Source organism: Bos taurus, chromosome 9 (genome assembly GCF_002263795.3).
Source record: "Bos taurus isolate L1 Dominette 01449 registration number 42190680 breed Hereford chromosome 9, ARS-UCD2.0, whole genome shotgun sequence".
In the NCBI taxonomy this organism is placed as follows: domain Eukaryota; kingdom Metazoa; phylum Chordata; class Mammalia; order Artiodactyla; family Bovidae; genus Bos; species Bos taurus.
The window spans coordinates 50,555,306-50,582,558 of NC_037336.1; the positions used below are offsets into that span (position 1 = coordinate 50,555,306).

The following is a 27,253-nucleotide window of genomic DNA, read 5'->3' on the forward strand; positions in this document are numbered from 1 at the left end:
AATGAAGGAGTAGGAAAGGAACGGATGTGCAGTGAATGCATTAAGGAGCACTTCCTGTGCTCTTGTCATTGGGCAACTTGTGTGAAAGACATATCCCTTCTCATACCCCTTCCTCCACTGCTGAACTTGGCCAACTTGGGTGGTTGAGCCATAGAGACAACATAGGCTTCAGTTATGACAAAAAATATGAGTCCATAAGTGGTTAAGAATTTGAGGGAATGCTTTAGGTAATAAGTGCCATAGAAATCAAAGAAAGGTGAGATCCTTGGGAACTAAAAGGATAGGGAAATATTGCTAGGGAAAATGGGACTTGACTTGGAATTTGAAGAGTGGCTAGTTTGAATTGCAGAGATCCTCCAGGTGAGGAGAGACAGTCTGAAATGGGGTTTCTGTCACAGAGATAGGGAAGTGGATGGATTCATTGGGCAGGTCTGGTTATCATGTGGTCTGGGAACCAGGTAAAGTCTGGGCTCTGGGCTGAAGACCTGCTGGGGACTTCTGAGCTGGTAGGAGGATGACTGCGGGCAACAGGGTGTTAATGAGAGAGGAGGAAAGAAGCTGGACAGTGGGAAAACCTTCTCCTGTCCCAGTAGTCTGCCTGGAGGAGGGCTTCATCCGAGGAGAGTTAGAGCAGACAGTCTTGGCAAGATATGGGATCTGAGAGCTGACTGTGCATCAGTTAGAAGTTTAAGACTTGACTCTTTTGCAGGATCCCTGACAGTGGTATGTAGGGTGGGAGGGAACTCTGGGTCTAGTCTTTGGTGAAAGAACCAAAGGGCTGGTTCAGTTGTAACGCTTGAAGGATGTGCTCTGGTTCTCTGAATGTGGGTGCCTCTGTCTCTCAGCCGCTCTCCTGCTGTCATGGTCACCCGGCTTCGTATGGCTCTTGGTGCTGCCCTGGGCGGTAGGAGACTTCACGAGGCCATCAGAGGGCTTGTGACTTGCCTGCCACTCCTGACGCTGATTCGTCCCGCTGCTTCCATGCTTTCCTGGGAACTGGGGTGTGTGTGATAAAGTACTCAGCCTAGACGTGGTGTATGGCTCTTTCCTCTGTGGGTGCAGGGAACTCTCCCGCACTCGGCTGCACTCTCACTCTGCTGTTTCTGGAGCTCTGTTCAGGAAGGACCCAGGTTCCCTTTGCTCTCCACTTTTCCCTGCCTGTCATCATACTTCATGCTCTCCCATAACACACACACACACACACACACCATATGAATACAGTAGGACCTCTTTACTTCTCTGCATCTCCTTCAGCTCTTCCTTCATCTGGGGAAGAGGTTCTTTATATCTAACCCTGGGGTAGGATAGTGCTTCCCCAGTGGCTCAGTGGTAAAGAATCCACCTGCCAATGCAGGTGATGCGAGTTCGATCCCTAGGTCCAGAAGATCCCCTGGAAGAGGGCATGGCAACCCACTCCAGTATTGTTGCCTGGGAAGTCTCATGGACAGAGGGGCCTGGCAGGCTACAGTCCATAGGATCACAAAGAGTCAGACACAGCTGAAGCGACAGAGCACAGGGTGGGGTAAGTGTGGGGCTTGGCGCTTCTTCACGTCACCTCTTTCCAATTGTTTCGCCTAAGATAGGGCAGAGGCATTTGAATCAAGACCTGACTCCTGTGTTTTCCACTTTTTGCTACCTCATCTCTTCCCTGAGGTAATTAATACCACAAGAAGAAGAGTAGGAATAATAAGAAATATTAGGAAAAAGCTTGACTAGTAATTCAGTATATGAAGCAAATTTGGTGATGGGAGCAATCCTGCTATTTTACTTAAAATTATGTTTTTGTCATTTTCCTGTCTCATTAAATATTTTTCTAAAACATGATTTTTTAATGGCTGCTTTATTTATTTAACTACCTTTCCGTTGTTAGGATTCATTGTGTTGTAGTCTGTTAAGGCTCCTTTAACAAAATACCATAGAAAGGTGCCCTATAAATAGCAGAAGTGTATTGCTCACAGTTCTGGAGGCTGGAAGTCTGAAGTAAGGGTGCCAGTATGGTTGGGGAAGAACCTTCTTCTGGGTTTCAAACTTCACTTTGTATCCTGACCTGATGGAAGGAGGCTAGGGATCTATCTGAACCCTCTTGTATAAGAGCACTAATCTTATTCATGAGGGTTCCACCTTTATGACCTATTCACTTCCCAAAGGCCCACCTACTAATATTATAGGGTTAGGATTTCAGCTTATGAAATTTAGGGAGAAACAACATTCAGATGATAGTACTTTTTTTCCAATTTTTTTTTTTTCAATTTCAAGTAACTTAGTGATGGGAAACATTGCATGTAAGACTTTGGCTACGTTTCTCTTTATTTCCTTAACATGGATTCCTAAAGAGGAATTACAGAGTCAAAGCACATAAACATTTGAAGGACTCTTGATGACTGTGTCCAAATTGCCCTCCAGTTACGTGACTTCAAACCCTCCAAACCACAGCACCTATTCATTCACACTGTCAGCAGCCTTATTATATTGAGTGTTATCAGTTCTTAGAATCATCTCCATTTGGAGATTTGGTCTTTCTGTGTAGTTTTAAGTGGAATGTCTTTATCTGCAGTGAGGTTGATATTCAAAAAGTATTGGGAAGCTCTCTGGAGAGGTGTGAGTTTGGGTTTGTAAGAGAAGAGGGGAAGCACTTGATAGACCTGGAAAGGGATTTCCATGGGTGCCCAGGAAGTCAGGTGAGAATGTGGGGTGAGAAACAGGGAGGAGGGGGTGGAGTCAGGACATCCAGGTGCCACCTGGACCTTCAATTACCTGTGAATGTCAGTGTGGTCACACTCACTTTTATTTTGCAGCCACAATATGAAAACAAAAAACAAAAAAACCTCTTTCTTTTTTTTCCTAAGTAAATGAGAAGACAAGAAAACTCTGAGGCTGACATACAGCACATTCCAAGTGGGACCCATTTGCTGGCTAAGCAGTAGATCAGCACAAATTATGAACATTTAGACACGTGTTAACCCACTAATTGAGGGTAGAGGGACACTAGAGGGTGCGTTCTCCCTAAATGCCCTTGATCTTTTCCCTCCTGACCCCTGAAACACCAATTAACACTCTCAGTCAATACTAGAAAACATATGGTGAAGATAAACACCGCCCATAAAGAATCTCACCCCTGCTTGTCACAGGACATTAACCAACCCAAACTGGCACCCCTAGGCGGAGGCAACAGCAAACTGTAATGGAAGAGTTACTATCTTCCTATTTAACTTTGTATTTGAGTCTAAAAGCACATAAGAAAGGTGTGTGTGTGTATGTGTATGTGTGTGTGTGTGTGTGTGTGTTGGGTCTTTGTATTATTGATTTGGTATAAGGGCTGCCTAACAGCATGGCAGGAGAAGGCAATGGCACCCACTCCAGTACTCTTGCCTGGAAAATCCCATGGAGGGAGGAGCCTGGTAGGCTCCTCCAAAGAGGAGGACACGACTGAATGACTTCACTTTCACTAACAGCAAAGGTGGAGAGAGGAGTGAGTACATGGTGTATTTTGAGAGTCATCCAAATAATTTCCTAAGTGAAGTCTGCATCATCTCCCTGTGTCAAGTGGTGCCCCTTCCCCCAGGAGTACCTGTGTCATGGGAAGACTTGAGGAGTCCACTGGTGAGGATACATTCACCCTTCTCACTCTTCCCTCAAAGGAGAAGCTGCCTTAGAGGGAGGGTGCTCTCGTGACCTCCCTGGGATGGATGGCAGCACTGGCCCTTTGGTTGAGGGCTCTCTGTAGACAGTGTTCTCTAGTGTGGGCCTTCCATTTTCCATCCCAAACCACTGGTTCCCAAGAATTGGGAACTTTGCTCCCCTGTTCTGCCTGCCTGTGGTGGACAGAATGATGGCTATAAAGCTGTCCATGTCCCGAGCCCTAGGTTACACGGCAAAGAGAATTAAGGTGGCAGGTGGAATTAAGTTTGCTAATTAGCTGACCTTGAATTGGGAAGAGTACACTGAATGAGCTAGACTCAATATAATCAGAAGAGCTCTTACTAGTGGAAGAGGAAGACAGAAGAGAGAGGACCAGGGTGAAGGAAGAGTGAGAGGGGGTTAGACCAATGTTGTTGGCTTTGAAGATGCAGAAGTAGGACCATGAGCCAAGGATGCAGGTGGCTTCTGGGAGCTGGGAAAAGCAAAAAAATGGATTATCCCTTAGATTCTCAATAAAGAATGTACCCCCAATGATACCTTGGTGTTAGCCTTGTTAGACCCATTTTAAACCTCTGAGATCCAGAACCTTAAGATAATAAATTTGTGGTAATTGTTACAGGAGCAACAGGAAATGAATACAGTGTCCAAGATGTCCATTCATAGCCTGGGACCCTAGTAGGGATATTGACTGAGTCCCCAATGCCATAGCCCTTCTAAGGTTGTCCTGAATCTCTTGGCTGGTACATGTTGATTGTTTGGTAGAAGCTTATAATGTCAAAGAATGGGATACCTGGGAAGATACTGCAGAGTATTTCTAAACTGTGCAAACTGGGTTAGTGAGGAGATGGGAAAGATACAAGGTGATGCTTTGAGACCTGAAGCATTTTTCAACTCGTCAGTAGTACTTCTGTGGTTCTTGTTTTAAGTTATTTGAATCTACTGTACACTTGAAATCCTCCTTGTGTTCCCTTCAGCGTAGGCAGTTACTCCAGAAGGTCCATGCTATTCAGAACACGAAGAATCACGAAAAGAAGGTTTTTGTCCTCAAAGCAGTGGGCTGACTAGAAACATGTATTCATTATTCAATGTACATTAACTTAAAGATTTTGGTATAGAAGCTGGCATGAGGATACATATCTCCTGCTCAGGGAAGGAAAATGTGTGGGAATGTCCACCTCAAGGACATGGGATCTACCCTTGATATACTTATCCCCTAGTCAAGGAACTGAGACAGATTGAAAAAAAAAAACACACACCTTGACTCCCAATATATAGGAGATTGTGACGACTCCCCAAGAAAGGTATCAGCAAGGGGCGATATATGTTCAGATGGTCAAAGACAAAATAGGTATGTGGGGACACTGGAACCAGTCTTTAAAGTGGGACAGATCATTTATTGCGAAGGTTCATCTGACTCTGAAAGGAATTTAGTATTCAAGGCCAGTTCGGTTTGAAAGACAAAAGTCTCAGTGTAGCCACAGGAGCAAACCAGCATTTATCCTGAGCGCCAGAAGAGTTAAACGCATTTTTAAAATGGGTTTACTTTTTTTCAGGTTTCACGATAATGATGCGTGTGTATTATAGCAGGGTACTGTTCTTGAACAAAAGATCAGGACTTTAGACGGTCAGAGTGTAACAGTGTCCTAAGGATGCAGACCGTAGGAGGGCAACTCCAGAGCGCTCACAATTGAGTTGCTTTGTTGTCTAAGCTCGAGTAATGAGCCAAGCAAGTATCTGTGAGTCATCCTACTTCTGTTTCCAAAACAGACTCACTGACCTGATTTAAGAGGCATTAAAAGGGACAAAGTTGACATTTGCAAATATATTTAACTTATTTGTCTTGCAGGCAGAGAACATGTTGGGACAACTTTCAACTGCATTATGTGTGGTCCAGGAGCTTTGATCTCTTTATGCTTGCTTTATGTTGCAAAAAAGCTTTGAAGTATTCTGCAGTAATGAATATAGTAGACGCTTGTTGTAATGGGTTGCTATGAAATTGATTTGACTCTACCAAGGGTCAACTCCTGTCTCCGGATGAATCCCTCACATGCCGTAAAAGCCTTTTGCCTCCCAGTAACCTAAGAGAAGAGTGTTAGTCATACTTCCTCTTTTCAGCTCATGGTGTGGGGGAAGTTTCTCCTTCAGGTCTTTGATTACATAGGGTATCTGTGCCAGAATGGCTGTCACATTGGCCATCACAAGTGGAGGTGATGTGATTCCCATGCATCCACATCTAGGTGATTATTTTTTCAGTTGTAAATGAGATTTTTGAGCAAAGCTGGTGATTTTGACATGAAGCTTTTGCTTATGACCATTCCATTGATCAGGGAAACTAAAGCAAAACCTAAAAATAACAGTCTCTTGGATTTGTATTATCCATGGATCATAGATGGGTTTAGTTTGATTTTACTTGCCCCTTCAGAGCACATAAAAAATAAACCTTGTGTTTGATCAGCTGAGCAACCCTTTCTGAGCTCTTTGCCCTGGCTTTCCAAATTGGATCAAAGAATTGGGAGCTCTGAGGTCCCACCTTTGCTGGGCCCTGGGACTCGGAACCAAGAGTTCCTGAAGGGGGTGGCATGCACTTGTGCTCGTTGCTGTGACTCCCCTGCCATTCTTCAGGAGATGGAAAAGTCTGGAGAGTGTGTTCTTGTGTGCTTCTGCTAAGCAGCAAGAATTTTCCTTTTCTTCCTTCTTTCCTGCCTCCTACTGCATCCTGGTCCCTTCATGTCCTCAAGCTTCTGGCTCAGTGGCATTGCCTGCTCAGATGTAGAGAGGGGTATCTGGGAACTGAGCCCTCGTGGCTCAGGTTCCTGTCCCCATCTGCACCGAGATGGCCTGGTGTGGCATATAGCATTCTGCATTGGTTTTGCCAAACCCTTGTGAGACCTCTTGAGAAACGCTTATCCAATGGGATGGGTCATATGTGCCTACTGGATTTTACATCTTCTGAGTGAGACTAATTCTCTACAGATGGTGCTACGTTGAGAGGAGGGTGGGGGGCCAAGTGATGGGCCTTGGTAACAAGTGTCTCCCCTGTGGTGGGGGGCGGGATGTGTTTTTATGATTTAGGGAGTGTGCTTATAGACGTGAATGGTGAAGACTAGAATTCCAACAATGAGACACTGGTCTCCAAGAAACTCCAGACCATCTCCTCTCACTGGATTGACTTTCAATTCAGGAAGATCAGTTTGTGGCCTGAAATCCATTCACAGTGCTCATTTAATGAGAAAAATAGTGACCTGGGATGGGGAGGCCTGTTTCAAGCACAAATAGCTGTTATTACAATTTCAGATAACCCAGTCTAACAGAAGGCCATGTGATTGAAAGGACAGATGATAAAATCTAAATGTGAGCAGAGCCTGAGAATGCCCTCTTTCTTCTAGTGCTGACTGTCTAGTTGTGTTTGTTATCTAACCCTGTAATTAGGATGGCATTCAGAAAATAGGAGGAAAGTTGGTATTCTTTTCATAACCCCCAAATCTTTGCATTGCTGCATGAAACTTTTGGCTTCAGCTTTTCCCTGTTCATTAACCATGCCAAAATTTTTAATCTAACACCACTGTTAAAGAGTGGCAGGCTTCCAGGGAAATATATCAGCCAGGCTTATTAATTTCATGCCAAGTGCTGGAGGCGTGAATGTAGAGAACGCTGTTTGACTTTGGATAATAGGAATCAGGCAGCTTAAAGGCAGGGGATAAAGATCAGGAGCCCTGTGTCTCAGGAGGAGGAGCAGGTGCAGGCTTCAAGCAAGGCCTTCAGGCCCAAAGGGGCAGCCCATGCTTAAAACAATCTGCAGTGCATTTTTTTTTTTTTAATTTGGCGTGTGCCTCTCACAGCTTAACAGACCGCTGCTCCACAAAGAGGGGTAAACAGAGAAAGGGAAATTAAAAAGGGAAGTCCCAAGGTAGACAAAAACAAATTAGGGCAAACAAATTACACAGAGTCAACAAATAAACAAGGGAACATCTGTGAATATATTTCTTGGATTTTCTGATTCTGAATGCAACCTGAGAAATGGTAGCAGTTTAATCTAGGAGGTGAGGAGTTTAATCTAGAGCAAAGTCCTTTTTGGAGGGAATGAGTGAGCTGATCACAAAAAGAGGAAGAGGTAACTGGGAGTCTGATTCCTGACAGGATAGTGGGTTGGAGACTCTTGGAGAGAGGGGGAACAAGCAGGCTCAAGTAGTAACCCTGGGGTGAGCTGGTGTTCTACCTCCCTGCTGACTCTCTGTCTCCCTTGGAGGGTGGTTGATAGCTGTAGTTTCTGCCGAACTTCACATAGGAAAGGGTTGTAGGAACAAGGAGGTTGAAGTCCACTCACATCAGCAAGACAAAATAAAGCAAGCCCTATAGCAGATGTGTTCCCCTAATCCATTTTCCACATCTATTCCCAGTGGGTACACTTACCTTTGTGTGTGTGTGCATGCTCATTCACTCAGTTGTCTCTGACTCTTTGTGACCCTATGGACTGTAGCTAGCCAGGCTCTTCTGTCCATGGGATTCTTCAGGCAAGAATACTGGAGTGAGTTGCCATGCCGTCCTCCAGGGGATCTTCCTAACCCAGGGGTCGAACCAGAGTCTCCCACATCTCCTGCATTGATAGGTAGATTCTTTACTACTGAGCCACACTTACCTTTACCAACCTTTAGACATTTGCTAGGTGTTGGCTGGATATTGGGATGTATTTGAGCTGCTCCTTCTGGCAGTTTCAATCACTTCAGTTCGGTTGCTCAGTCATGTCCAACTCTTTGCGACCCCATGGACTGCAGCATTTCAGGCCTCCATGTCCATCACCAACTCCCGGAGTTCACTCAAACTCATGTCCATTGAGTTGGTGATGCCATCCAGCCATCTCATCCTCTGCCATCCCCTTCTCCTCCCTCCCCCAATCTTTCCCAGCATCAGAGTCTTTTCCAATGAGTCAGTTCTTCACATCAGGTGGCCAAAATATTGGGAGTTTCAGCTTCAGCATCAGTCCTTCCAATGAATATTCAGGACTGATTTCCTTTAGGATGGACTGGTTGGATCTTCTTGCAGTCCAAGGGACTCTCAAGAGTCTTCTCTAACACCACAGTTCAAAAGCATCAATTCTTCAGGGGCTCAGCTTTCTTTATAGTCCAACTCTCATATCCATACATGACCACTGGAAAAACCATATCTTTGACTAGATGGACCTTTGTTGGCAAAGTAATGTCTCTGCCTTTTAATGTGCTGTCTAGGTTGGTCATAGCTTATTCTTCCAAGGAGTAAGAGTCTTTTAATTTCATGGCTGCAGTCACCATCTGCAGTGATTTTGGATCCCAGAAAAATAAAGTCTGACACTGTTTCCACTGTTTCCCCATCTATTTGCCATGAAGTGATGGGACTAGATGCCATGATCTTAGTTTTCTGAATGTTGAGTTTTAAGCCAACTTTTTGACTCTCCTCTTTCACTTTCATCAAGAGGCTCTTTAGTTCTTCACTTTCTGCCATAAGGGTGGTGTCATCTGCATATCTGAGGTTATTGATATTTCTTCCAGCAATCTTGACTCCAGCTTGTGCTTATTCCAGCCCAGTGTTTCTCATGATGTACTCTGCATATAAGTTAAATAAGCAGGGTGACAATATACAGTCTTGATGTACTCCTTTCCCAATTGGGAATCAGTCTGTTGTTCCATGTTCAGTTCTAACTGTTGCTTCCTGACCTGCATACAGATTTCTCAAGAGGCAGTTTGATGCGTCCCAACACAATTTTCCTTTTATCCCAAGACTGGTGAGATGGGTTCAAGGTTATAATGGAAGTTCAGCATATTGCATGCTGTTAACCAGTGGAAACAGCATTACTGAATTTATAGACTTATATGTCTTTATCTAAAAAGTAGCAGTTGGTTTACACCATAAACCATGGATTTTCTCATTGTGAGTAACAGTTATAATACAGGAGTCAAGAAGTGATAAATATTTGATTTATTCATTGCACAAACTCCAATGATACTGATATAGTTTCTAAAACTTCTCCATTTAGGTTTTTTAAGCTTTGTGAAGCATGTGGTTGTTTAGGATCTGAACTACTCTTTTTTAACCTTGGGTGTGTTGTGTGTTAAGTTGCTTCAGTTGTGTCTGACTCTTTGCGACCCCATTGATTGTATCCTGCCAGGCCCTTCTGTCCATGGGATTCTCCAGGCAAGACTACTGAAGTGGATTGCCATGTCCTCCTCCAGGGATCTTCCTGACCCAGGGATCGAACCCACACCTTTTATGTCTCCTGCATTGACAGGTGGGTTCTTTACCACTAGTGCCACCTGGGAAGCCCTTTTTAACCTTACTGTGCTAAAAGCCCTATTTTACCTATCCTGTCTTTTACCTTCATTTTACAGGTGATAATAACTTACTGCTGCTGCCGTGCTAAGTCGCTTCAGTCGTGCCCGACTCTGTGCGACCCCATAGAAATATACAATAAGGTGGCAAATTTTTTTTGGTAAATGCAAGAAGGAAATGAGTGCCCAATTCACCCTTCCTTTCCCACTTATATAGTTTTGCTTTACTGCTTATTCATAAACGGGACAAAATAGGTGTGAGCTGAGCATTAAAAGAGTTATACCAGTGTGGTCCATTTGCAGACATAAGGACGGTATCACTGTTAGAAACAGTCTAGTAGTTAGGATTTGGTCTGTAGTAGGAGTAACAGCAAGCAGGAAATTAACACTAGTCAATAACTCATTTGACAGGTACTGGGGACACCCAGGTACTTGCCCTAGCTGAGCTGGGCATGTTATGTGACCTTTATTGAAATATTTGATTTCTGTGCTATAAAATGGACATCGCCATATTTCTTTCTTCCTAGTCTTTCAAGAAAAGGTAAGAAGCCCAGCCAGTCTCTATGAGATACTTTCAATTCTGGGCAGAAATTGGCTATAAAAATGCCAGCCTCCATTTATTATTAATTCTCAAGTCACAGGGCTGCATGGGCCCTTATGAGGTCAACCTATTCTCACCCAGCTTGTGGTGCTTGTTATTGGGAATCTTGGGGAAGCGTGATGATGGATTATTCCAAATTCCCTTGTGTCAAGGTATTAAGATGAGGTACCCAATTACTATCAAAGCCCCACTAAAAACTCATCGTAGGATGCAAGAAATCAATATCATCAAATATTTATTGGGTGTCTATTGGGTGCTTTGTGTTTCATTTGTAACTATTTGCTATGATATAGAGCTCAGGTCCACAGGCTCTTATTGCTTATTTAGTAATTTTTCTCCCCATTGAGGTTTTTGGTTATTTTTGATCTTCAGATTTTTTTTTATAAGCTGAATATATTTCTCTGGAAAGAATTTGTAAGAAGTCCAGGTTTAATGCCAATTCTAGAGAGAAGGCATGGAAAAAACTGCAACTTTATAGAAAAAAATACCACTTCAAAGGATACTGGTACAGTGAACTTGAAAGGATAAACAGAATATGGTTTGTAATATTGTCATAGCATTGCTTACATGAGAAAACCAATTCTGAATTAAACTGCAGTATTTGTTATCCTATAAATCTTATGGAAAATTATTTCACTCCAATAGGCATATTTCATTTTATTGTGCTTTCCTTTATCAAGCTTCACAGATATTGTGTTTCTTTTACAGACTGAAGGTTTGTGGCCACCCTTCATTGTTAGAGGGTGGATAGAATTTTTTCTAGCAATAAAGTATTTTTTTAAAAAAATTAAGCTGTGGACATTTTAAAAAGACATAGCTCAGTTGGTAAAGAATCTGCCTGCAATGCAGGAGACCCGGGTTCGATTGCTGGGTTGGGAAGATGCCCTGGAGAAGGAAATGACAACCCACTCCAGTATTCTTGCCTGGAAAATCCCATGGACAGAGGAGCCTGGTGGGCTACAGTCCATGGGGTCGCAAGAGTTGGACATGACTTAGTGACTAAACCACCAATGTTATTGCACCCAGTAGACTACAGTATAGTGTAAACATAACCTAAAAAAATTATTTATTTATTTGACTGTACTGGGTCTTAGCTGTGGCATGTGAGTTCTTAGCGGTAGCATGGGGGATCTATTTCCTGGACCAGGGATCAAACCTCAGCCTCCTGCTTTGGGAGCTTGGAGTCTGAGCCCCTGGACCACCAGGGAAGTCCCACACAACTTTTCTACGCACTGGGAACCACCCCTCCCCACCAAAAAATTTTTTTTGTGATCCACTTTATTGTGATACTCGCTTTATTGTGATGGTCTGGAATAGAACCAGCATTATCTCTCACTTTTGCCTATAATTATATTTTAAAAAGCATATTTGAGTAGTCTTAATGCAGTCTATTCACTTGGCTTGATGAAGTATCCAAACCAGCACTTAGTACCAGCTACATACATTCCATATCGCTTTTGGTCACTAGAGGTTATGGAGAGTAACAGGCTTAATATGAATCACAGTGTACTTGAGGGGAGTCTACTTCCTAGGATTTTAAAGCACTTCAATGATTTTGGGAGTCAGCATGTTAGTACAGTTTTTATCTAATTTCTTGGGATACCTATGTACCTGGGAACTGAAGTTATTTTCTTCCATTACTCCGTTTTAAGTTTACAAATTAGAGCTAGAGGGAACTAGTAATGGCCCTTTGTTAATGTGTGGAAGTACTTTGAAATCCTTGGAAGAATAGTGCTGTGGAAATTCAAGGTAGTTATTAGTCTAATTAGCCAAATAATTTAATGAATCCAATTAGTTCTTAACTTTGTATTGCTTATAGCCTATTAAAAAGTAGTTACCACTTGTGCTTTCGATTAAGATGGAGTAGCTAGTATCAGACTAACCTTCCTGCTAAGTGCAACTGTAAAACAGATGTTTGAAGGCAACAAAGGGAAATCAAGGCAGGCAGGACTTGACAGATCAAAGTTCCAATGAGAAGAAAAATGCACTGAAGCAAGTCTTACGTTCACTATCAATTTTTCTGTGTGGAACACAGCCAATTATAGCTCAGGGCACAAAGTCTAGACAAAAGCCTTGTACCAAGTGGGTTCATTAGGCTAGGAGTCAAACACTGGTGTTCAAGATTGCTAAGGCAGCCAAGACTTGAGGAGTGAGATCTTAGAGGAAAGAGTACTGTAGGATATTGATCCCAGTATCCTGCCTGTAGTTTTTCCTTGAGTCATTTGTCACATCCTAAGAAGTACATGCTTGGAATGAGATGCTGATAAAATAAGCAGAGAGTAGAAACAAGAGTCTAAAAAGCTAAGCAGAGAGGGTGATGTCACAGTGTTGCTGCTGCTGCTGCTGCTGCTGCTAAGTCACTTCAGTCGTGTCCGACCCCATAGACAGCAGCCCACCAGGCTCCCCTGTCCCTGGGATTCTCCAGACAAGAACACTGGAGTGGGTTGCCATTTCCTTCTCCAATGCATGAAAGTGAAAAGTGAAAGTGAAGTCGCTCAGTCGTGTCCGACTCTTCGCGACCCCATGGATTGCAGCCCACCAGGCTCCTCTGTCCATGGGCTTTTCCAGGCAAGAGTACTGGAGTGGGGTGCCATTGCCTTCTCCTGTCACAGTGTTAAGGAGACTTAAATTGGAATTCAGGAAGGTGTGTGTGTGGGGGGAGCTGGTAATGAGCTGTAGTTTTCACTTGGGACTCCTGGCGGACCTAGCACTGGGACAAGGGGAAACCAGAAATAGACTCACCTTACTGGATCAGAAGGATCTCTCAGTTCTCTGTCTTCCAGGAAAAAAAAAATTCTCTGTGGAATTATACACAGACAGGATTTCTCACACATTAAAACACGAGATTATCAGGCATATTAGGAAACAGGATCAAAGGACTGAAAACAAAACAAAATAAAAGACAAACAAAAATCCCGAACAACAACAAACAAGAAAAAGAAAACCCAAGGGAAATCTACAGAAGAGACAGACTCACAGGTGATTCAGATACTGCAGTTCTCAGACACAGGCATAGTTTAAAACAACTGTGATTAATGTGCTTAATAAAATAGAGGAAACAATGGAAAATTTCACCAGAGAACAAGAACCTATATAAATGAATCAAATAGGAGTTTTATAACTGCAATTACAATAACTTAATAATTCAAAGATGAGTTTAATAGCAGATTAGAACTCATATTAAAGAAGATTATTGAACTGGAAGACAGGTTAGTAGAAAATATCCAGATTGATACACAGACGGAGAAAGTATGTAATATAAGATATATATAGAAATGACGAAAAGCTAATGTATGTACCTAAATGTATGTATACCACTACCGCTACCTCTAAGTCGCTTCAGTCGTGTCCAACTCTGTGTGACCCCATAGATGGAAGCCCACCAGGCTCTGCCGTCCCTGGGATTCTCCAGGCAAGAACACTGGAGTGGGTCACCATTTCCTTCTCCAATGCATGAAGGTGAAAAGTGAAAGTGAAGTCGCTCAGTCGTGTCTGACCCTTAGTGACCCCACGGACTGCGGCCCACCAGGCTCCTCTGTCCATGGGAGTCTCCAGGCAAGAGTACTGGAGTGGGGTGCCATTGCCTTCTCCGAAATGTATGTATATATGTATCTAAATGTATGTACCTGAGGTCCTAGAAAACAAAAAGAGAGAAAATGGGTCTGAAGTAAGGTTTGAAAATATATTGGTTGATAGCCTTGAAACATGTATATTATCATATGTGAAACGGATTGGCAGTCCAGGTTCGATGCATGAGGCAGGGTGCTCAGGGCTGGTGCACTGGGATGTCCTTGAGGAATGGGATGGGGAGGCAGGTGGGAAGGGGGTTCAGGATGGGGAACACATGTACACCCATGGCTGACTCATGTGAATGTATGGCAAAAACCACCACAATGTTGTAAAGTAATTAGCTTCCAATTAAAATAAATAGAAAAAAAATATTGACAATTTTTATAAATCCATGTGACATCAAACCACAGACACAGAAGTTCAATGTATTATAATTAGGATAAATGCAAAGAAAACCATACTTAGACGTATCATAATAAACTAAAGAAAAGACAAAATCAAAAATAAAAATTTAAAAGGAGTCAGAAAGAAAAGAAACATGCCCAGGAGCAAAAATATGAGTAACACCTGACTTTTGTGAGAACTAAGATAACCTAGATAAATATAGAATGGCATCTGTTAAATGGCAGAAGAAAGTGACTGTCAACCTCGAATTTTCTACCAAGAAAACATTGTTTAAAATGAAGGTAAAATAAAAAATGACATTTTGAGATAAACAAAAGCTGATGAAATTAATCTCTAGAATATGAACACCAAAAGGAATAATAAAGAGAATTCCTCAGGCCAAAAAAAAAAAAAAAAAGATCCCATATGGATATTAATTAAATTAATATCAGATAAAGTAGATTTTAAGGCAAGAAGTCACACTATAGAACAGGGTTTGGTTACTCAGTTCTTCAGCACTACTGAGCTTTGGACTAGATAATTCTTTGTTGGAGGCAGGGGAGGGCTGTCCTGTGCACTGTAGGATGCTTATCAGCAAGCATCCCTGGTTCCTACTCATTAGACATCTATAGCACCCACCACCCCAAATTATGGCAACCAAAGTTATCTCTGTTGCTACTGCTGCTAAGTCGCTTCAGTTGTGTCCGACTCTGTGTGACCCCATAGATGGCAGCCCACGAGGCTCCCCCATCCCTGGGATTCTCCAGGCAAGAACACTGGAGTGGGTTGCCATTTCCTTCTCCAATGCATGAAAGTGAAAAGTGAAAATGAAGACGCTCAGTCATATCTGACTCTTAGCGACCCCATGGACTGCAGCCTACCAGGCTCCTCTGTCCATGGGACTTTCTAGGCAAGGGTACTGGAGTGGGGTGCCATTGCCTTCTCCGAAAGTTATCTCTAGACCTTACCAAATGTCCTCAGCTGAGAAGTACTGTTACAAATAAAAAGACATTTCATAATGTTAAAAAAGCCAACTTAAAAGGGAAATAAAAACAATAAAAAATTTAAGCTTTACTTTTCTTCCAAGATAAGCATTAAAGTTATAAATTTTTCTCTAAGCTCTGTTTTACCTAAGTTTTATTATGAATATTTCTGATTCATGGATTAATTAGTATTATATTGCTTAACTTCCAAACATTTGGTGATTTTATAATTATTTTTCTGCTATTGATTTTCAGACAAAATTTAGGTAAGCACATAAAAAATGTGAACAGCATGATCCACAAAATTTACCTCACTGCATATATAGACTATTGTATGGAATGCCTGCAGGTATACACTTTCTTTTCAAGTGAATGTGGAATATTTATCAAAGCAGAACATATGCTGGGTCATAAAATATGTCTCAACAAATTTGAAAAAACCAAAATCATACAGAGTATATTCTCTGATCATAGTGGAATTAAGCAGAAATTTTAACAGAGTGAAGGGGAAAAGAAAAGATCACCTCAATGAATGAAGAAACCACATTTGATAAAATTCAATACCAACTTATAAAAAAGTCCTTAGCAAGCTGGGATTAAAAAGTAACCTTCTTAATTACAAAAGGAATCAAAGATCCTTCCCTGCTAGATCAACAGCAAACTTTATTCTTAATGATTTAATAGTGAAAGTATTTGCCCTGATATTAGGAATGAGACAAGGATGTCTGTTACCACTACTTTTAATCATTATTATATTGAGATTCTTAGCCAGTGCAATGAGATAAGACAATGAAACAACATATGTGAGTATTATACAGGAAGAAATAAAAGTTTTTGTTTGCAGATGATATGATTGTGTATAAAGAGGTTCTAAAACATCTACAAATGAACTGTTAGAATTAATGGGTAGTTTAGTCAGGCTATTGTATACAATAAAGTCAGCATACGAATATCAATTGTATTTACTTATATCAGCTGCACCAAATTAGAAAGTAAAGTTTTAAAAAGATGCCATTTATACTAACATCAAATACATTAAATGGCAACCCACTCCAGTATTCTTGCCTAGAGAGTCCTGTGGACAGAGGAGCCTGGTGGGCTGCTGTCCATAGGGTCACACAGAATTGGACACAACTGAAGTGACTTAGCATGCATGCATGCACTGGAGAGGGAAATGGCAACCCACTCCAATATTCTTGCCTGAAGGATCCCAGGGACGGAGGAGCCTGGTGGGCTGCCATCTATGGGGTGGCACAGAGTCGGACACGACTGAAGTGACTTAGCAGCAGCAGCAAATATATTAAATAGTCAGGGAATATGTAACAAATACAAGGCTTCTATACAGAAAACTATAAAATATAATTGACAGAAATTAAAGACTTCGGTAAATGGAGGACTGTAACATCTCTGGATTAGAGGCACAGTATGAAAAAGACATCAGTTCTCCCCAGACTGAGCTATCAATCTAATGACATGTTAATAAAATTCCGACAGGTTTTTAAAAATGGAAAATGACAAATTGATTCTAAAATTTATATGTAAATTCAAAAGTTAAAAGTAGTGAAGACAATCTTGAAGAATGAAATTGGAGGCTGTAGACTTTCAGATATCAAAACTTCTTAGAAAGCCATCATAATTAACACTGTTGGCCCAAGGACAGACAAATTAACTAAAGGAATAGTATAGAAAGTCCAAAAACAGACTCATATATATCCCTGGCCACTGGATTTATGACCAATGTGCCACGGTAGTACAGTGCCAATGGCCATTTTCCTTCTTCGATAAATTGTGCTAGATCAATTGGATATAAATATGGGGAAAAAAAGACTTTGGCCCTTATCTCAGGCTGTACACAAAAATCAATTTTTGGTGGATCATATTCCTTAATATGAAATAAATATTCTAGAAGATAACATTGGAGAATATATTTTAAGACCTAGGAATATGCAGATTCTTTAAATAAGACACAAAAAGAACTAACTTTAAAGTGAAATGTTGATAAATGGACTTCTTGAAAATCAAGACTCTTTTCTTACCATGAAGGAAAGTGAAATGACAAGCAACAGAGACATATTTATATTAGATGGAAGAGATAATTACATCACAAATATTAGACAAAGGATTAGCCCCTAGACTTTATTTTTAAAATTTCTCCAAATCAGTAGGTAAAGAATATCCAATTAAAAATGGACAAAAAGTTCAAATAATCCTCTTCAAAAGGGAATATCTCAATAGCCAATAAGCATAAAAAAAAATCCTCCTCATCAATAGCCATTAGAGAAATACAAGATAATACTTTCGTGAGCTATTCCCAACCATTAGGAGAATGCTTAAAATTTTACAAATTGACAATACTAAGTGTTGTAGAGAATGTGGAGGACTGGAACTCATATATTTAACTATTCAAACTGATCAGTTGAGTCTGGTTGTTTAAACACAGTGTTGCTTAAAGCATCTTGAGAAAAAAACCACACCTGGAAATACAAATTCTTGTTACTACCTTCTCCCTACAACCAGATGCTGAAACTGAATCAATAAGGCTTTTCTTATGCCTGGATTTTAAATCAAAGGAAAATTACTCCTAGTCTGGTGTCTTTCAGGGCAAACAAAAGGAGACATGTGGGAGAGGTTAAGGGTGGTAATTGTGGGACCGTGCATGGGGGATTGAGAAAGTCCAAGAAAGCAGGATTCAGTGAAGGAAGGAGGGAGGGAAAGGGAATGTCAGAGGCCGAGAGTTAAGAGGCTGCAAAGGAACCTGGAGTGAATTGGTATTTGTTCATTTGGATATGTAAAGCACCTAAGGGAGAGGAAAACAGGTGCAATATGAATGCATTAATGAAATGAAAAATGAGGCTTGACCTATGAATAAATATTCAGAATAAAAGCATTTTAAAATGTATCTTGGTTTTAGGGCACTTACTCTGTCTGGCAACTAATTCAAAGTTTTCATGGTTACACACACTCACATACCTGGTTTGTTAGCTTCCTGTCTGCCTGAGACAAACTTGCTGAGGTTCCCAGGATCTGTGTGCCTCCTTCTGCTTGCTTTGTTGTTCAGTTTTGTTCCTCTTATCAACAGAATCTGTCAAAATTGTGTAAAACAAGATTCCTAATTATATAGACTCAGGTGGTCAAATTATGCCACCAAAAATTGTGACTTGGACCTAATGCCTGACAGCAATCCTAGAGGCTGGTTGGTTGGTCCGTTTGCTCCAGAAGAGCCTTTGATGTCACCTGCCACCTGGGAAGCCCTGACAATAATGGCCTGGCTCCATGCAAGGGGTGAGGAAGATAGTGTATTAATGGGATTATTAGAAACAAGACAAACTGCTATTCCTCATCAGGAAGAGTGGAGCTAAGTGCAATCATGTAGGTAAAGTGTGTCTAAGCAGAGACCCCTCGAAAGGCTCAAAAATAGGCTGCCATTTGATTATTATTTCCATTACAACAGGGTTTCCTAGGGCTTCCCTGGTGGCTCAGTGGCAAATAATCCACCTGCTAAGGCAGGAGATTTTGGTTTGGTTCCATTTCTTTGAGGCCAATCCTTGGACTCGTGGCATCTCATGTCAAGGCTACAGTCCGGTCGTCATGTTGTTAACTTCTTACTGGTGAGCGTTTCAGAATCTATAATACAGCTCACAGGATATGGCTCAGAATATTTTCTATAGCCCTTGAGAAGGAACTAAAGGTCTATGCTTCATGACCAAACTGTTCTTATTTAGTCTCCTTTGACTGTATTGCTTTGTTTCTGCATTTTCTCATTTCTCTGATTAAACTTATTCTTTGGCTAAAGTTTTTCTACAGACAGTAGGCAGGCAAAGGGCCATAGGGTCTTAAAAGGGCCATAGGGTCTTTCTCTCAGTTTCACTGTCCACTGTTTCAGTTGAAGTCAACTGTGGCCCCAAAATATTAAGCATAAAAGTCCAGAAGGTCTAAATTGTGTGTTGTTCTAATTAGCATGATGAAATCTCATTCTGTCCCACTGGGTCCTACCTGGGATCCCCAACTACTGACATATTTTGCTCCTGACATCCAAGCATCAACATCATTGTAGCTCAGGGATGCAGGATCACTGGAGCCAGATGATCTTCCTTCTGAAATAGGGTCAGAAGATCAGTAGTAACCTAACATTATATCATGATGCCTACATCATTCACCTCACTAGGCAGGTTTTTTATCATTTCACATATCACAAGAAGGGTGAGTACAGACCAAGATGTTTAGAGAGAGAAATCACATTCACATCACTTTTACTATAGTATATTGTTATAATTATTCTATTATTAGTTCTTGTCAATCTTTTACTGTGCATAATTTATAAATTAAACTTTATCATAGGTGTATATTATAGGAAGAAAACATAGTGTATATATAGCCTATATATATAGGGTCTGGTACTATATGCAGTTTCAGGCATCTGCTGGGGGTTCTTGGAATGTATCCCCTGCAGATACAGGGGGAACTACTGTAGTTTTCTAGACTTCTGCATGCCACACAGATCTTGGCAACAAGCTGTCTTCAAGTTAAGTGATGGATGGTATTTTGCGTTCTGTGCTCTCTCCTTCCATCCTCTTTTTCCTTCCCCTTCCTTCCCCTCTTGTTCTCTCTTTCTCCCTGTCTTTGTCACTTTCATTCTATCTAATTTAATGGTAGCTTAAGTATTCTTGCCTGGAGAATCCCATGGACGGAGGAGCCTGGTAGGCTACAGTCCACGGGGTCACAAAGAGTCGGATATGACTGAGCGACTTCACTTAAGAAGGAATGGTGAGCTAGACCCCATTTTAACAAATACATTTCAACTGTTTCAACCATAAGACACCTTACCTATTTCTTCTGTGCCTTTGCATTTGGATAAAATGATTTTCTGATTAAAATTTTTTTTTTGATGGTAAAAAAATCTCATTGCCCCAAATAAGCATTGATCCCAGTGTTCCTGGACTCTCAGTGTTGGCTGTACATTCTTGAGCCTCTCAGTGTCTCTTGCCTCCCCATTTAGATTACCACTGAACTAGATACTCTGAAGCAGTGTGAGAAGAATAGGCTGATGTGGTGCTGGGTTCAGTGGAGATGCGGCATTTTAGACAGAGGAAAAAAGTATGCAATTGGAGAAAGATGGGAAGAACACAATGCATGTGAAGAGCTTTGTTGTTCTTGAAATTTTAAGATTGCTTTACTAAGTTCAATGATGAAAGCCATCAGGAGAATATTCCCCTGAAAGTTATTTTTTCTTAAAAAAAAGAAAAGAAAAGAAAAGCCACATCCTCTTAGTATAGCCACGGATGGCAGTCAAGCATCTCTGCAGATGGGGATAGTCCATTAGTTAGTCAAGTCACCCTCCAGGTTAGAGAATGGTAATTGATTGATGAAGCTTAGTCCTAAAAATCTGGATTTTATTATTAGACTTCCCTGGTGGCTCAGCTGGTAAAGAATCCATCGGCAATGCGGGAGACCTGGGTTTGATCCAGGAAACTCTCTTGGAGAAGGGAATGGCTACCCACTCCAGTATTCTGGCCTGGAGTTGTACAGTCCATGGGGTCGCAAAGAGTCGGACCCAACTGAGCGACTTTCACTTTCTTTCATTACTTACTCTATGTGTGAACTTTTACAGGTCACTGAAACACACTTCATTTTTCTCACCTACAAAATGGGGACACTAAGAGTGGCTAGTTCCTACGATGGTTGTACAGATTAAATGAAGTAATACATGCATGCTAAATAGCACAGAGTAAATGTTCAATAACTGTTAGGTTCTGTTACTGCTGTTATTACCATTATGTTTAATTGTGACCTAAAACGCAGTTGGAGCCATAGGTGTGGTCAGAGGATGATTCATGGTCAGAGCTGTAGGTATGAGACACCACCAAAACGAACAGGGACAGTGACATGACCAGATTTGTGTTAAGATGTTTGCTGTGCTTTGAAGAACAGCTTGTCCAGAGACAAGAGGCTGGGCTGTGGTGTGCTCCGGGGGTATGTATCATCAGCTGTGAGAGCCAGTTGTTGGGTGTTCAGGAATTTTCTGAGTAGGTTATTGAATATGAATGTTGTTAGATATTAAATTATATAAAGTTATTATTAAGTTATTTTGAAAACAAAGACAATAAATACTCAGGGCATATCACTTCCTAATTATCTTATTTTGCCATTATCTAAGCTCTCGAGGTTATCTATGTATATACTATATCTGCACAGTGTAAGCAGTGTATAACACTGTGTACTGAGCTTCTGTCATCAGGGATGTGACTTTGGTAGCCTGAAATGAGCCAGGATGGGAGTATTTATACCACGTAGTTCAGCAGATTCTACAAATCAGGGTTGTACCGGCCCCCTAGAGAGTCAGTTGTTAAACTTTTACTAGCTCCCCCACTGGGTCAGAAAGACCCATTAGAAAGCTATTGAGATAGTTCTGTAGAGAGATGCTGAGTGCTTGATTTTTAGCATTTAGAGTGGAGGGAGACAGACTTGAGAGACACTTCAGTGTTATAATGAGTAAGGCACAGTGACTGACTGAATGTGTGGGAAAAGAAGATGAAGACCGAAGCCTGAGTATGTGTGACTCTCCCTTGCTGTCTGATGAAGCAAGTTGCCATATTGTGATCCCACTTATGGAGAGGCCCACCTGGAACTGAAGGAGACTTCTGGCAGATGAGCCAGCAAGGAACTGAGGCCCTCAGTCCAACAGCCTGCAAGGTGCTAAATCTTGCCAACAACCACGTGAGCGTTGGTGTGGATCCTTCCCCAGTCGAGCCCTCAGATAAGACTCCAGCTCTGACTGACACCTGATGGCAATCTGTTGAGGTAGAGGACCCAGCCAAGCTGTGCCCAAATTCCTGACCCATCCAAACTATGTGATAGTAAATGTGAAGTGCTCTGAGCTACTAAGTTTGTGGTAATTTGTTCTGCAGCAATAAATAACAAATTCAAGGTCTTTACCTACTTAGCTCTGGGAATTGTATACTTATTTTGTCATGCTGTACTCTGCTTTTCCTGTATGTACCAAGTGAAGCCTTCAGGCTTCTGGAAAGTGGTCAGCCGGTGCCTCACTGGGAAAATCTGGTTAACGGTCAGAGCTGACTGGAGCCCTGTACTGGCAGGCAGAGCCACTCACTGATGTAACATTGGCCATGAAGAGTCCCTCTCTGGTGATAGAGTCATCATCCACCCTCTTTGGATGACCTCTGGGGTGGCCAGAATTCACACGGGAAGATCTGCTCAGTTTCCAGAGGTGGGAAGGGCCCTTAAGAGAAACAGGCGCAATTTTAACATTCATTGTTTAACTTGGGAAAGACCACATGCTATCAGATACCCTCTCTCGCTCTCTTGTTTTTGCTTTTCAACAGAGAGGACTTAAAATTTTTTCATGAAGACTTTATTTTAATCATGCATAGAAGAAAACAGAGGGTATGCATTTTAAAATGATGCTCATCATAAAGGGATCTTTGAAAGGGAATTTGGAAACTAACTGGCAAAAGTGTGGGTCAGCATCTTGCTCCTGATCCCCGAGGCTGAAGAGAAGTTGTGATTTGACTTTGTGCCCCGGATGCAGATTTAAGAAGGACCATGGTCGAAACAGGAGTCTACTAAAGTGACATCTTACCAGACTCCCATTTTAAAACCAGAAGTCTAATTGCCTATGGGGAATTTAAATAACAAAGAATGTAATTTATTTAAAAAACTAATTGCCAGTGTTTAAAAGGCTGCTTCTGTAGGATGTCAAGCTGGACCCCTCATTTAAACTGACCCCTTAATAACACACCCATTAAATGTTTTTTTTTGCCTGAAACAGACTAATTTTAAGAAAGTATTTTAAAAGTAAGATTCATTTATTTATTCAATAAATATTTACTGTATGGTTACTTGGTGGTAGGCATTATTCTAGGCACTGTTTTTATTCTAGTGAAAAAGAAAAGCAATAAGTAGATAACATATATAATATGATGCTATAGTGATATTTTATCAATAAAGTATAAGTAACATATACATTATGGTATTAATTTTGAGTAAGGTATATTTATGACATATAGTAAAATTAATCAACATTTTGGCAACAACTTTAACAGATTAACAATAAATATAATTATAGTAGTTAAATAACAGTGTCAGGTAGTGATAGATATTAATAAATTCATAAGCACACAAAATCTAAAAATGTGCTTGTCTGTGGTATCATGCTGAAATAGAAAAAAGGATAATTCATTCTTCAGGAAAATAAAGACTGTTAAATAAAGGCTCTTTCTCAAAGTGGGAAAAGGATGAGAAACTTGTAAAGATAGCTCTGGAAAGACATTTGGTGACCCTGTATAGTAACTAGGAATGCTTTTGCCTGTACATGGTGGTAAACTCAATTCATAGTGGCTCACATAACAAAGATCCAGAGAGTCAGGCAGCGGCTGGAGTTGGTTCAACAGCTTGATAATGTCACCATGAGCATTCCATTGTACTTGCTGCCGTAGAGCCACGAAATGGCTGCTCCAGCATTGGCTACTGTATTCACCTTCAAAGCAGAAAGATGGGGGATTGGGCGAGGCCAGCAATATTGGCCTCTCTTATCAGGAACCCAAAACTTTCCCAGGACTGTTCTCACCTTGGCAGACTTCTACATCTTATTGGGCAGACCATATATTGTATGGCTAGCCCTACTTGTAGAAAAGCCTAGAAAAGTGCATACTTACTCACTGCATGTTCTATAGTGGAAAGGACCAAAGGAGCAAGAAATTAGGTATGGATGTTGCATCAGCCAGTCAGGAGAGGTTGCTACAGAAGTCTCTGAGTTAGGGCCAAAAAATGCATTGACTTATTCTTCCTTTCCTTATAGCCCTTTCTTATCTTCTGATACGGAGAAAGGCAGGAGCAGTTTGGTAATAACACCCTGAGAATGACCTATATACTTATTGTGGTGAAGAGGTTTTGGGGAAATGGACATATCGTAATGATGATGTAAAATGAGAGCTTTTGGGTTAAAATGACTAACACAGCAGGGAATTGACAAGAATGGCCTGTGTGTGCTCAGTCTCTTAGTCTTATCTAACTCTTCACAACCCCATGGACTTAGCCTGCCAGGCTTCTCTGTCCATGGGATTTTCCAGGCAAGAATACGGGAGTGTGTTGATATTCCATACCTAGGAATTGAAGCCGCATCTCTTGTGTCTCCTGCATTGGCAGGTGGATTCTTTACCACTGTGCCACCTGGGAAGCCCTGACAATAATGGCCTGGCCCATGCTAGAGGTGAGGAAGATCGTGGATTAATGGCATTATAAGAAACAAGACAAACTGCTACTCTTTGTCAGGAAGAGTAGAGGGAGGGATCATCTTCTTTTAAGGCTGTGTGATACGATACAGCAGAGGTAGTTCGAAGACTACAACTTGTTGTGGGTGATCCAGAAAGATGTGATTTAGATAAGAGAACCCAGTGTTGGGTGAACCAGGTTGAAAGAGTTCTAATGTTGGGTTGAAGCTGGGACTATGTGGATATTGAGGGGTAGCAGAAGTAAAGAGGGAGAGATGCCACCTTTTTTTAGGTCATGGGGAGAACACTTGCTTGGGTACCAAGCCAGGAAGCAAATATGGAAAGCCAAAAGCCAAAAGCATCAGAGGATGTATGGTTCACACCCTCTCTACCTTTAGAAACAAAGTAAGTGGAACAAATCCTGTTATTATTATCCCAACATGCTCATTGGGTAAATGGCAAGTTCTAGCATATGGGGATGACTCCCCAGTGTTGGCATGTAGGATGATCTTTTTTATTAAGTGACCCTTTACCAGTGACCTGAGAAACCAGTTTGTCTTATTGAAGGAACGCCATCAAAACTCGAGAGAGAGATTTTCCTGCTGACATATAAAAACAGTGGCCATCCATCCCTGACTGGCATGCACAGACACCATGGCTGGAAAGTAGGCCCTTCTTCTGGAGGGATTTATAGGTATTTTGGCTCAGATGATGAAGGTTGAATATAATCACCATTAGGAAATTTAATCTCCTGGTTTCAGAAGTAGAATTTTAGGGCACTCTTATAGGGCTATTGGAAAGAATAAGCATTTTGAAGTTTTAGAATAACATTGGCTAGACTACTGAATATGACAGGAACCCATGTGACTTGCTTTGTACTTTAAGAAACAGTCTAGCAACCATCAGTCAGGTCAGTCACTCAGTCGTGTCTGACTCTTTGTGACCCCATGGACTGCAGCACGATAGGCTTCCCTGCCCATCGCCAACTCCTGGAGCCTACTCAAACTCATGTCCATCGCGTCTGTGATGCCATCCAACCATCTCATCCTCTGTTATCCCCTTCTCCTCCTGCCTTCAATCTTTCCCAGCATCAAGGTCTTTTCAAATGAGTCAGTTCTTCGCATCAGGTGGCTAAAGTATTGAAGTTTCAGCTTCAGCATCAGCCCTTCCAATGAATATTCAGGACTGATTTCCTTTAGGATTGACTGGTTGGATCTCCTTGCAGTCCAAGGATCTTCTCTAACACCACAGTTCAAAAGCACTGATTCTTCGGCACTGAACTTTCTTTATGGTCCAACTCTCACATCCATTTATGACTACTGGAAAAACTATATCTTTGACTAGATGGACCTTTGTTGGCAAAGTAATGTCTCTACTTTTTAATATGCTGTCTAGGTTGGTCATAACTTTTCTTCCAAGGAGCAAGCGTTTTTTAATTTCAAGGCTGCAGTCACCATCTGCAGTGATTTTGGAGCCCCCCAAAATAAAGTCTGTCACCGTTTCCATTGTTTCCCCATCTATTTGCCATGAAATGATAGGACCAGATGCCATAATCTTAGTTTTAAGAATGCTGAGTTTTAAGCCAACTTTTTCACTCTCCTTTTTCACTTTCATCAAGAAGCTCTTTAGTTCTTCTTCACTTTCTGCCATAAGGGTGGTGTTATCTGCGTATCTGAGGTTATTGGTATTTCTCCAAGGAATCTTGATTCCAGCTTGTGCTTCATTCAGGAACTATAAGCAAAAGTAATTTCAACTGTGCTTGTATCTCTTGAAGGACTAAAGAGAGATTACGTTTATTATTCAGAATACTACTTATTAAGATTTCCTTGAAAATTTCTAAATCTCCAAATCTCTCAGTTTCTAAATCTCTCTCTCTCTCTATCATGACTTTCTTCAACATTTAGGATGCTTTGTTCTTCTGTCTTCCTCATTTCTCTAGTTCCTCAGCATATACCCGGCAGATAAACTTTGGCTTCTTGTTTTGTTTTCCTACCTCTCTCCTACTCTACCTACATTATTTTTCTAGATTTTCTGCAACCTAGGAAAGGCAAAGAACTGATCTAAGTATGTTTACATCCTCATGTCTTGAAATTTGGGATATTTGAGTTTATTTCAGCTTATAAACCTTGAGGAAGGTAATACACTCAGAAACATTGCCTTGAGGCAGTGTATTTTGGTGATTTTATATGTCAGAAATTTGGACAAGAGCCTTAAAACTAGATGTTCTGGCTTTGTCTGAATCTCCTGGCAGAAGGGACAATGTCTTTAAGCCAGGGGAGGAGGGAAAAGGGTGGGGGAGGGGAGCAGAGGTCAGTAACATCAAGTTCAAGGCAACAAAAAAGCACTTTACATAAACAAAGAAAGCTTAATATAAAGAATTACTGATTTTAATAGAGGCTTGGGACAATAAGGGATTAGCTAACCAGTGTAAAGAGAATCTGAAGCAATAGGGGAGCAGAAACCAGAACGATTATCACCCTTCTTGTAGGGCTGAGAGAGAGACCAACTCAGGAAAAACCCCTCCCACTTCACCCCTCCGCGTGGAGTCGG

General features: G+C 41.3%; 1 long non-coding RNA gene across 1 annotated transcript in view; it reads left to right on the plus strand.

Annotated features, from left to right (window-relative positions):
• Positions 1–9,782: 9,782 nt before the first annotated feature.
• Positions 9,783–27,253, plus strand: part of LOC132346173 (uncharacterized) — a 39,497-nt gene continuing 22,026 nt past the window's right edge. Inside the window, exon 1 of the long non-coding RNA XR_009495930.1 lies at positions 9,783–9,898. This is a non-coding gene — a long non-coding RNA (uncharacterized lncRNA). The remainder of the gene's footprint in view (positions 9,899–27,253) is intronic.